The sequence below is a fragment of the Bison bison genome, unplaced genomic scaffold (assembly GCF_000754665.1).
Source record: "Bison bison bison isolate TAMUID 2011002044 unplaced genomic scaffold, Bison_UMD1.0 scf7180017864163, whole genome shotgun sequence".
NCBI lineage: Eukaryota > Metazoa > Chordata > Mammalia > Artiodactyla > Bovidae > Bison > Bison bison.
Window position 1 is genome coordinate 13447374 of NW_011494735.1, and position 12960 is coordinate 13460333.

The 12960-nt window shown below is 38.4% G+C and overlaps 1 protein-coding gene across 7 annotated transcripts in view; it reads right to left on the minus strand.

The window, feature by feature from the left end:
* The window catches only part of SLC16A7 (solute carrier family 16 (monocarboxylate transporter), member 7), a 195306-nt gene that overhangs the window by 143314 nt on the left and 39032 nt on the right, over nt 1–12960 (minus strand). The gene's annotated exons all lie outside the window — the stretch shown is intronic.

A 12960-nucleotide genomic window follows, 5' to 3' on the forward strand; every position in this document is an offset into this window, starting at 1 on the left:
CCACAGGCTTGTCTAACTCAATGAAACTAAGCCTGGCCATGTGGGGCCACCCAAGACGGGAGGGTCATGGTGGAGAGGTCTGACAGAATGTGGTCCACTGGAGAAGGGAATGGCATACCACTACAGTAGCCTTGCCTTGAGAACCCCATGAACAGTATGAAAAGGCAAAATGATAAGATACTGAAAGGGGAACTCCCAGGGTTGGTAGGTGCCTAATATGCTACTGGATCATTGGAGAAATAACTCCAGAAAGAATGAAGGAAGAAGCCAAAACAAAAACAATACCCAGTTGTGGATGTGACTGGTGATAGAAGCAGGTCCAATGCTATAAAGAGTAATATTGCATAGGAACCTGGAATTTCAGGTCCATGAATCAAGACCAATTGGAAGTGGTCAAACATGAGATGGCAAGAGTGAACGTCAACATTCTAGGAATCAGCGAACTAAAATGGACTTGAATGGGTGAATTTAACTCAGGTGACCATTATATTTACTACTGGGGGCAGGAATCCTTTAGAAGAAATGGCTTAGCCATCATGGTCAACAAAAGAGTCTGAAATACAGTACTTGGATGCAATCTCAAAAATGACAGAATCATCTCTATTCGTTTCCAAGGCAAACCATTCAATATCACAGTAATCCAAGTCTATGCCCCACCAGTAATGCTGAAGAAGCTGAAGGTGAATGGTTCTATGAAGACCTACAAGACCTTTTAGAACTAACACCCAAAAAAGATGTCCTTTTCATTATAGGGGACTGGAATGCAAAAGTAGGAAGTCAAGAAACACCTGGAGTAACAGGCAAATTTGGCCTTGGAGTACAGAACGAAGCAGGGCAAAGGCTAATAGAGTTTTGCCAAGAGAACGCACTGGTCATAGCAAACACCCTCTTCCAACAACACAAGAGAAGACTCTACACATGGACATCACCAGAGGGTCAACACTGAAATCAGACTGATTACATTCTTTGCAGCCAAAGATGGAGAGGCTTTATACAGTCAGCAAAAAAAAGACTGGGAGCTGGCTGTGGCTCAGATCATGAACTCCTTATTGCGAAATTCAAACTTAAATTGAAGAAAGTGGGGAAAACCACTAAACCATTCAGGTATGACCTAAATCAAATCCCTTATGATTATACAGTGGAAGTGAGAAATAGATTTTAGGGCCTAGATCTGATAGAGTGCCTGATGAACTATGGTCGGAGGTTCATGACATTGTACAGGAGACAGGGATCAACACCATCCCCATGGAAAAGAAATGCAAAAAAGCAAAATTGCTGTCTGGGGAGGCCTTACAAATAGCTGTGAAAAGAAGAGAAGTGAAAAGCAAGGGAGAAAAGGAAACATATAAGCATCTAAATACAGAGTTTCAAAGAATAGCAAGGAGAGAAAAGAAAGCCTTCCTCAGCAATCAATGCAAAGAAGTAGAGGAAAACAACAGGATGGGAAAGACAAGCGATCTCTTCAAGAAAATTAGAGATACCAAGGGAACATTTCATGCAAAGATGGACTCGATAAAGCACAGAAATGGTATGACCTAATAGAAGCAGAAGATATTAAGAAGAGGTGGCAGGAATACACAGAAGAATTGTACAAAAAAGATCTTCATGACCAAGATAATCACGATGGTGTGATCACTCACCTAGAGCCAAACATCCTGGAATGTGAAGTCAAGTGGGCCTTAGAAAGCATCACTATGAACAAAGCTAGTGGAGGTGATGGAATCCCAGTGGAGCTATTTCAAATCCTGAAAGATGATGCTGTGAAAGTGCTGCACTCAATATGCCAGCAAATTTGGAAAACTCAGCAGTGGCCATAGGACTGGAAAAGGTCAGTTTTGATTCCAATCCCAAAGAAAGTGAAAGTGAAGTCCCTCAGTCGTGTCCGACTCTTTGCGACCCTGTGGGCTGTAGCCTACCAGGCTCCTCTGTCCATGGGATTTTCCAGACAAGAGTACTGGAGTGGATTGTCATTTCTGTCTCCAGGGGATCTTCTTGACCCAGGGATCGAACCCCAGTCTCCCGCATTGTAGACAGACACTTTACCGTCTGAGCCACCAGGGCTTCAAGAGAAGAAGAAAGGCAGTGAAAGGCAGTGCCAAAGAATGCTCAAACCTCTGCACAATTGCACTCATCTCACATGCTAGTAAAATAATGCCCAGAATTCTCCAAGCCAGGCTTCAGCAGTACGTGAACCGTGAACTTCCAGATGTTCAAGCTGGTTTTAGAAAAGTCAGAGGAACCAGAGATCAAATTGCCAACATCCACTGGATCATGGAAAAAGCAAGGGAGTTCCAGAGAAACTTTATTTATCTGCTTTATTGACTATGCCAAAACCTTTGACTGGGTGGATAACAATAAATTGTGGAAAATTCTGAAAGAGATGGGTATACCAGACCACCTGACCTTCCTCTTGAGAAACTTATATGCAGGTCAGGAAGCAACAGTTAGAACTGGACATGGAACAACAGACTGCTTCCAAATAGGAAAAGGAGTATGTCAAGGCTGTATATTGTCACCCTGCTTATTTCACTTCTATGCAGAGTACATCATGAGAAACCCTGGGCTGGAAGAAGCACAAGCTGGAATCAAGATAGCCTGGAGAAATATCAATAACCTCATATATGGAGATGACACCACCCTTACGGCAGAAAGTGAAGAGGAACTAAAAAGCCTCTTGAAAAAAGTGAAAGAGGAGAGTGAAAAAGTTGGCTTAAAGCTCAACATTCAGAAAACGAAGATCATGGCATCTGGTACCATCACTTCATTGTACATAGATGGGGAAACAGTGGAAACAATGTCAGACTTTATTTTTTGGGGCTCCAAAATCACGCAGATGGTGACTGCAGCCATGATATTAAAAGTCACTTACTCGTTGGAAGGAAAGTTATGACCAACCTAGGTAGCATATTCAAAAGCAGAGACATTACTTTGCCAACAAAGTTCCGTCTAGTCAAGGCTATGGTTTTTCCTGTGGTCATGTATGGATGTGAGAGTTGGACTGTGTAGAAAGCTGAGTGCTGAAGAATTGATGCTTTTGAACTGTGGTGTTGGAGAAGACTCTTGAGAGTCCCTTGGACTGCCAGGAGATCCAAGCAGTCCATTCTGAAGGAGATCAGCCCTGGGATTTCTTTGGAAGGAATGCTGCTAAAGCTGAAACTCCAGTAATTTGGCCACCTCATGTGAAGAGTTGACTCATTGGAAAAGACCCTGATGCTGGGAGGCATTGGGGGCAGGAGAAGAAGGGGATGGCAGAGGATGAGATGGCTGGATGGCATCACTGACTCGATGGACATGAGTTTGAGTGAACTCCAGGAGTTGGTGATGGACAGGGAGGCCTGGCGTGCTGTAATTCATGGGGTCACAAAGAGTCAGACATGACTGAGCGGCTGAACTGAACTGAGCCTTTGAATTGCAATAAAGCCAGGACCTAAGTTGTTACTAACATCTGGTTAAGTTTCACATTTTTTTTTCTTTTTTTTTGCTTTGATTTGCTTGCCTTTTAAAAATATTTTTGGTTGTTTATTTTGGACATTCAGCTTTATTAGTTGCTAAAAGATATAAATTTCCCTAGTTTACTGCTATTTAGATTTTATGCCAAATGTTAGTAATATATGAAGCCAAATATTCAAACTTAACAAATAGCTTCTCAGTATTTCTATTTCAAAATCTCCCACATGCTTGGAGTTGCAGCAGGATAGATACTGCTTTCTAAAGGGCAGTGCAATAGTCAACTTCTTGGATATTTATTATTTTTTGTGAACAGATGTAGGTCATTGCAGACATAGCTCCAAAGTCATCTTCTAAAGTTGAAATACACATGTGAAATTTGGTAAAGTTTCAAAACCTGTTAGGTATACCATCGCAGTTTTCTTCAATTCACCAAAATTCCTTTTGTGCTGTGGAAAGGCTGCTGGAACATCAGTGTTTTCAGACTGTTCGGCTTGATTACACTGCTGTGGTACCACTTATCTAGAGCTATTTTAAGCATCTTCTTGGGTTACAGTAAGCTATATTGTAAATCTAATTACATTTGCCCACAGGAAAGTAGGTTCATGTGAATCCTGCTCTGTAATCTACTTAACAAAAGGCACTGTATTTTTCTTCATAGCATTTATCAAAATTGTTATTACATAGTTATTTATATTTCTAAATGCCTTTCTCTTCCACTATAAATTTCAAAAGGGCATTGAGCATGTTGTATACACAGTACTTTTTGCTCAGTGCCTAGAGGGTCAATGAATGTTTGATGAATCAATGAATGAATGAGTGATCACATAAGAGATAACTGAATTATATACATTTATGCTTGACATTTTAAACTCATGCTGAAAATGTATACATACTTCAGGCACTCATTGGGATATATTACAGTATAGTGCAACAAAGCACAAATTTTCAACTCAAATGGAATGGATTTGGGACTTCCCTGGTAGTCTAGTGGTTAAGATCCCCACACTCACACTGCATGAGGCCCAGGTTCAGTCCCTGGTATGGGAACTAGACCTTGTGTGCTGTAATGAAGACCCCACAACTAAGACCTGGCACAGTCAAAAAAAAAAAGAATGGAAGAATAAAACAAATGAAAAAAATTTTAATGGAATGAATTTAATGTCAGATCTGGCATTTCATAAATTGTGTGATCAAAGACAAGTGAAATGAGCTCTCTAACCTTCTGTTTACTCATCTGTAAAATGTGAACAATTGCAGTGGATTAAATATTAAAGATAATGCATTCAAAAATATGAAGCACACTCATGGCATGGAGCAAAATCTTAATGTGGTGGGTATTATCACTTATTAATATTTAATATAGCTTTTTAAGTGAATTATATAAATCTAAATTATCTAAGGGCTTTTAAAAATTGACAACAGAAATCTAGTTTGAGCATATGCTAGCAGTAATAACTCATCGATAATTTACAATAATAAAATGAATTTTCCAACACTTTCGTGTCTATTTTTCCAATTTTAAACAAGTTATTTTCAATTAAATTTCATCATTCTTTACTCTGTACACTCCTTACAAATTCTTCACAATCACTCAAGAATCCTTCTCTATTGGTCTTCATAACAACAATTTGAATTCATCAGTTCAAGTCTCTCACCTAGATTGAATACTCTTCCCTAAGCAACTCTCATGTCATTATTGTCCCTGTATTGTCCCTGTATTTCATAACTTCAACCATTATCACAGTGGAAAAAGTATTCTGTATTCTCTCTTTTGGACTATACTCTCTTCAAGGCTCTAATCTCTGCACAAAGAATTGGACCCAATTTAATCTTTAATTTTTAGTCATCCCTTTATGAGCATATACTGAGCATGATCTATTCTCATCTATGATAGATCTATGATTTATTCTATGTTGAAGAACTAACATATAAGATGATAGTATTAGGAGATAGGGTCTTTGGGAGGTGATTAGGGATGGGATTCGTATGTGCCTGCATGCTCCAGTTGTGTCCGACTCTTTGTGACCCATGGACTATAGCCCAACAGGCTCCTCTGTCCATCGAATTTTCCAGGCAAAAATACTGGAGTGGGTTGCCATTTTCTACTCCAGGGGATCTTCCCGACCCAGGGTTCGAACCTGCATCCCTTCCATCTCCTGCATTGGCAGGCGTATTCTTTACCAACTGTGCCACCTGGGAAGCCCCAGGAATGGGATTAAGGTCCTTATAAAAGGGACTCCAGAAAACTAACTCACCCCCTCAATATGTGAGGATACAAGGAATCAGCAGTCTGAAAGAGGGCCCTCATCTGACCATGTTGGACCCTGATCTCAGACTTCCAGCCTCCAGAACTGTAAAAGACAAAATTCTGTTGTTTACAAGCTTCACAGTCTGTAATATCTTGTTATAGCCACCCAAAAGATCTTCAGCAATCTACATGGTAGACACTAATCTACATGGTAGACACTATGCTGGGTTAGACTGTTATAAAACAGAGCACAATAGAGTCTCTAGTATCAAAGAGCTCACAGACTAAATAGGGGATGCAAAACTAGAAACAAATAATTATGAAAATTGTGATAAGGGAAATACTATGCTCCTGGCTTTATGAAAACACAGAAATAACAAGATGTGTGGCTTTATGGTAACTAAACAGTTTCAGGTAAGTAAGCACATAGACAGAATCCTAGAGAAAGCAATGTTTCTTAAAGGATAAAAAGGAATCAGCGAACTAAAAAAAAGGCAAAAGGAAGGGCATTCCATGTCCAAGAGGTGGTATGAAGCACAGAAACAAATGACAGTGTAGTCATACAGGAAACACTAAGACAGCAAATTTATTTTGTAACTCTTGTAAGATCAATTCATAAAGTATGATTGCAGCACTAAAGTCCACAGGAAAGGCTGTATATTAGACTGTGTTTAAGTTAACTTACGGTTACAATTTAAAAGATCTGTAAATTCAAACTTCTTTCCTTTACACCATTTAAAGTAATAATAGGGAACATCTGTTTGGTTAGATTCTATTCAGTACTTCAGGTCACCTGGAGAGACTACTGATACTCCAAAATGGTGAACTATTAGCATTGGTGCAGATCTTCCCACCAAACAAAACTCCAAACTGCCTTTATTAGTGCCATCTAGGAAAAGGCCAGAAAGGCTCTCTATAAAGAGAAGCTGACACACATTGGAAGGCACAATCGATAGTGGTTTATTAAGCCTTAAGTTGTAGAAAAGCACTGGAATTGGCTCCCTCTTCTCACAAATGGACAAAGTAAGGACCAGCAATAACCGATAATGTTCAATGACTCCCCACATCAAAAGCACCCATGCTAAAATGACTCACTGGGATAAAAGTAGAAAAGTCGTAAAAGGAACATTCAGGGTGGGGGGGAAGACTAACTTTATCTCTGTTCTCACATCTATATAATATGAGCCCTAGAAACTGTTGCCCAGCTATAGAATAAATCTGGAACTATCAAAAATATTCCTTTTTAATACAAGTTTTGCATCCCATTAGGGCAGAGACTTCCCCATCTCAAGCCAAGTAAGTTCTAAGAAATATTTTTGAATGAATGAATAATACATGAATGCATATTATGTAGAAGACTAGACTCAGGAGAGTTTGGCAGCAAATCAACACACAATGTTTCTGCCCTAGTAGGGGATACAAGCAGACAAATTAAAAGGATTGCTTTGTATGAAGCAATTTTTTTTTAACTATCATAGGAATGGGGTTGGGAGAAATGATTCCTTTAGCTAATGTGATTAGAGGGAAGGCCTCTGCAATGGAAAAGTTAGGTACAGTATACAGATTTACTTAGTATTTTGGATTTGCTATTTCAAGGTATTAACATATTCTGGCAACCACAGTTCCAATTTAAAGGCAGAGAAAAAGCTTAATGAGTTTATACAAGATTGTTTCAAGTAAAATGTATGTATACCAATACACCTTTAAACAATGCAGAGGGGTTAGGTACACTGAGCCTTTGTGTGACTGAAAATCCCAGTATAACCTATCAGCCTCCGTATCCCAAGTTCCTCTCTATTGGAGATTCCGTATCCACAGAGTCAACCAATCATAGATTGTGTAGTGCTGTAGTATGTATGTATTGAAAAAAATCCCTCTATAAGTGGACTAGGCCAGTTCAAACACCTATTATTCAAGAATCAACTGCACACACATATTTAGATATGTGTGTGTATAGATATTACTAAAAATATTTCTGTACAAATGTTGCCCTGAATGTTTTGTTGAAATAGAATCATTTTAGACTTCTCAATTTGCCCATGTAAATCATTTTTCATACACACAGCTCCTCACAAAAAAACCTGCACAACATTAATTTAAAGATTTCTGAGGAGACTATGTTTAAGCATCAAAATATTCTTTAAAAAAAAATGTTTTTTGAGAAGACACTTAGAACATGAGGCTCTTTATTAGGTTGCCAAGATGAAAGGTGGGTATTTTCAGTTGTTAAATACATGGCAGCACTTGTGTCTGATAGAGGCTGCCAATGACTTTCATTATATCTGTCAGTCAAATTGTAAAAAAGAAAAAACAATCATTGAAATAAATCCTACACAATGGCAAACAGTTGGCATGATAAGTGGTTTTAGTAGCCAGTGGTGGCATGGATCCTCATGTTTTTTGGGTAGTTAGAACCCAAGAGTATTTCAGAGAAAGCACTATGTTATTTTCAGAATTTCAGTTATTTAATTTCTTGTAGCAAATGAAAGGAACAATCTCAGTGTTTGGAAAAATGAAATTCTCAAGACTTATTTTTTTTTAACTTGACTGCACCAGGTCTTAGTTTCAGCATAGGGATCTTTAGTTGCAGCATGCCAACTCAGCTGAGGCATGTGGGATCTCGTTCCCTGACCAGGGATTGAACCCAGATCCCCTGCATTGGGAGCATGGCGTCTTGGTGATTGTACTACCAGGGAAGTACCCCAAAAATGAAATTCTAAGATTTCTTTTTCTGCAGAGTGCAAAGTTCAAGTTAATATGCAGTATTATTTCAAATGACAGAGACATTCACCAAAATTTAAATAGAATGTATCAATTGCAATCATGAAATCCACTCTTCCAAAAGTCAAATATTAAAAAAATATTTAAAAATATTTAAAATATTAAAAAATATAATACCATATATTAAAAAATATTAAAAATCACAAATTCCCTTGTGGTCTGCTTACACATTTTGTAAATCTAATGCCTCTTTTGTTTCTAGTGGTATTTCTGAGTTTCTATACACATGCTTGTATGCTCAGTCATGTCTGACTCTTTGCAACCCCATTGACTATAGCCCACCAGGCTCCTCTGTCCAGGCAAGATTACAGAAGTGGGTTGCCCCTTCCTCCTCTAGAGGATCTTTCCAACCCAGGGTTCGAACCTGTGTCTCTTGCGGGCTCCTGCACTGGCAGGCAGATTCTTACCACTTGAGCCACTTGAGTTTCCTTATCAGCATTTAAATTTGGCATAAGGCTGAAAAATGGGTTGATGATGATGATGTTGATGATGCTCTAAGTAGGGATATGAATTGTGAGCCCCTGATGAGAATGAGCCAATGACAATGACTGCCATTCTTTGTCGGCAACTGTCTTTTCCTACATCACTTTGGCTATACAGCATGGTTTCAACATCCTATCATAAAGAGTTTGTGTTGTAGTTTTAGGTTGTCTTTGTGTTTGTTTTATTGCATATAGACAATAATATCTGTAAGAACATTATAAGAAGAGGAATAAGACAGGGGCACAACAATATACTGCAGCAAACAAATCCAAAGTGGGTACTATCTGTTAAGTTAATTAAGCAGGGACACCATTAGACTGTAGAAGTCAATATGCTATGGAGGTCTATGTAAACACACCAAAATCTAAGCCTGTGCCTCACAGGTATAAAATTAAAACACCAAAGACAACCCATCAGAAACTGCCAACTAGGCTTGAGCTGTAAGCAGGTGATAATTTCCTTACTTTGCTTCTGCTTTTTCTCTATAAAAGTTTCTCCCCAAGTACCTTTTGGTGGAGCCGTCTTAACCACTTCCGGTTTGGTGCTAATTCCAATAGTTTTTTTGCTCAAATTCCTAAGAATTTTGACATGTCTCAGTTTATCTTTTAACTTTCCTATTGTATCTTCAGCTGAATCTCCTGAGCACCCCTATAATGCTGAAAGTAACAATGAAAAAAAAAATGAAAGTGTTAGTCACTTAATCATGTCCAACTCGTTGCGACCCCACGGACCTGGTCAGGATCCTCTGTCCATGGAATTCTCTAGGCAAGAATACAGGAGTGGGTAGCCAGTCACTTCTCCAGGGGATTTTCCTGACCCAGGGATCAAATCCGGGTCTCCTGCATTCCAAGCAGATTCTTTACCACCTGAGCCACCAAGGAAGCCCCAAAGTAACAATATCCTGCAATAAATTCCTTTATTGCATACATATTTTGTCACCAAATATAAGAGATGCACGTAGTCTAAATATTCTGTAGAGTAACTTAATCAGAAGAGGCCTGGAAAAATTTTGTTCCATATATTAGCAAAAAGAAAATGATAAACCTCATATTTCTTTTTTTCTTTTTTTTTATTTTATTTTTAAACTTTACGATATTGTATTAGTTTTGCCAAATATCGAAATGAATCTACCACAGATATACATGTGTTCCCCATCCTGAACCCTCCTCCCTCCTCCCTCCCCATACCATCCCTCTGGGTCGTCCCAGTGCACCAGCCCCAAGCATCCAGTATCGTGCATAGAACCTGGACTGGCGACTTGTTTCATACATGATATTATGCCTGTTTCAATGCCATTCTCCCAAATCTCCCCACCCTCTCCCTCATATTTCAATAATGAAGATTTTCTAAATTAAAGTTTTTCCTCTTTGTTTCTCAATATTAATGCTAGGGAAAATAAGTTCATTTAAGGAAAAAGGAAGTATTCTTGTTTAATTTCTTGGAAATAATATAATTCTACATAGGTCTTAATTTATAAATTGTACAGTTTTGATCATTTTACCTCATGGCCTCATGAAGCTTGAGCTTCATTTATTAAAAAATTGCTTAATCAATTTTTAACAGAAAAAAATAAAACCTAAGAAAACAAAACTCACATTCAGCATACTCTACACAATTGTTTCAAAGTAAGTACTTTTTGGTTGAAATTTGTGAAGTAATTGTTTAGAAATTTAAATATATACTGATGTTGAAGCTGAAACTCCAATACTTTGGCCACCTGATGCAAAGAACTGACTCATTTGAAAAGACCCTGATGCTGGGAAAGATTGAGGGCAGACGGAGAAGGGGCCAACAGAGGATGGGATGGTTCAATGGCCTCACTGACTCAATGGACATGAGTTTGGGTAGACTCCGAGAGTTGGTGATGGACAGGGAGGCCTGGCATGCTGCAGTCTATGGGGTCGCCGAGAGTCGGACACAACTGAGCAACTAAACTGAACTGAAACTGAAGATATAAAGTATGAACTTAGGCCAAATCTTTCTGAGTAACACTGATTTCAGGTATGCCATTATTATCGTATATAAAGATCCTAGAACAGGAATGTTTGAAAGTTCAGAAGTTTCTAAGTTTGGTATATATACTTCCTATCTCAAAAAAAGGATATAATGATATATCACTGAGAAATTCACCAGCTTAAATATCTGGAAATTCTAAATTATTTGCTCAGGGAAATATTTATTTCTGATGGAAAGATGAATCAAGTCACAAACATTCCCTTTGCCATTTCTGGATTACACAGTCTTTAGTTTCCATATCCATAACATTAGACACCATCTGAAGTGTAGTATGTTTCAGGAAATTATAACACAACTCCTCACAAACTCTTCATGGAATTTTCTATTGTATATCTGACACTTGGATTTTCAACTGTAAAATGAGTTTCAAACTGATGAAAAATGCAGGAATTTATTTCTAGAGTATTAAGTGAAAAAGTGGTGTGCAAGTAATTAATTAGTAAAGTAAAGGACATTTTGATATTCTCTAATGGTAAAAGTATTAGACTGTGCTCTCGTTTATTGCACTGTATGATTTGTAATGTGTTCTACCACAAGCTCACTTTGTATATAAAACCGAGGAATTTGTTTCAGCTGGATTGCCAGTGGAAGGAGAATTGAGGAAATAAGTCACAAAGGCAATGTTAATAAGGGGCAGAAATTCAAGCTCTGATAGTACATTTTGTACCTGGATATAGCAGAGAACTTTCCAATTAGAGCCAACAAGTAGAAAGCTGATAACTCCAAGATGAGATTTATAGGGAGAGGTCAGCAGCCTATAATGAGAATTTGGAGCACATACATCCAGCTGTAACACCTTTAGTATAAGTATAGCTTCTAATGGCAAAAGCTAATGGCTCCATGACAATAATAAATAACAGTGAGAGAATATTCTAGCCTCAGGCCTCAGATAGGGAACTCGGGTGGTATTATACAATTTTCACTAACACTAGCTGAAGGAGAGTTCTAAAGAGGTAGTTTCATTCCTGAAGAGCATCAGCTACACTAGAATTTGGGAAATCACAATAGGTAAGGAACAATCTTTCAGCTGAATCCCATCCTTTCCTCAAATGAATTTACATTTAGGCTTGTCCTCACAAGGAAGAAGGAAGGAAGGAAAAGATGGAAGGAGGGAGGAAGGAAGGGAATCACTCCTCATATTCCCATCCCTCATTGTATACCATTCAATAAAAATTTAAAAGGAAATAATACTTCAAAGCACTAGAATTCACTCTGTGTGTGTACCTACCAAGACACTCTTGAAGCACTTGTAATGTGTACAGTGTATATTGGGATACCTGGAGTTGTGCCCTGTACAACCTACAAGGTCATCTACATGCAGCCCTGAAGTAACAGTTAAGAACATGCACTCAAGAGTTGGCAGATCTGGAATCAAGTGATCCTAACCCTGTGACTGTGGGCAAATTAAAGAAACTGGCTAAGTTTATTTTCCACATCCATGAAATGGAGATAACAATATGAACCACCACCTAAGGTTACTGGAACAATAAATGCAAATAAAACACACAGGACACTGCCTGGCACATATGAGTGAGCTCTAACACTCGTTTAATTTATTATCACAGGGCAAATTTTGTGGTAAGTGTCACAAAAGTATATGGAGCTATATGCTTGAATATGATTGAATATGAGGACCCTGGAATTTTAGGCTTCAAACCCCATTGCTAAACATTAATTAGCCATATCACTTGTATCTAACCTTTACCATGAAAACACATATAATATGACATGCCTTTGTGATCTCATACTAACTGATAAGGTTAGTAGTCTGCTAGGGTCTAAGTATCTGTAACCTTAGTAACCACACTGCACAAACTGCACATCCCCAAGTGTCACAGCTTCCCCAGAGCCCAAGAAAATAGAATAGAGAAGGGCAGGGTGGAACTGATCATAGCAAATATAAGCACAGTGATGTATTAACCAAGAAGACAGCCTAGTTTTATAAAAAGAAAATAAAGTACAAGCACGCTGTAGATTTTTTT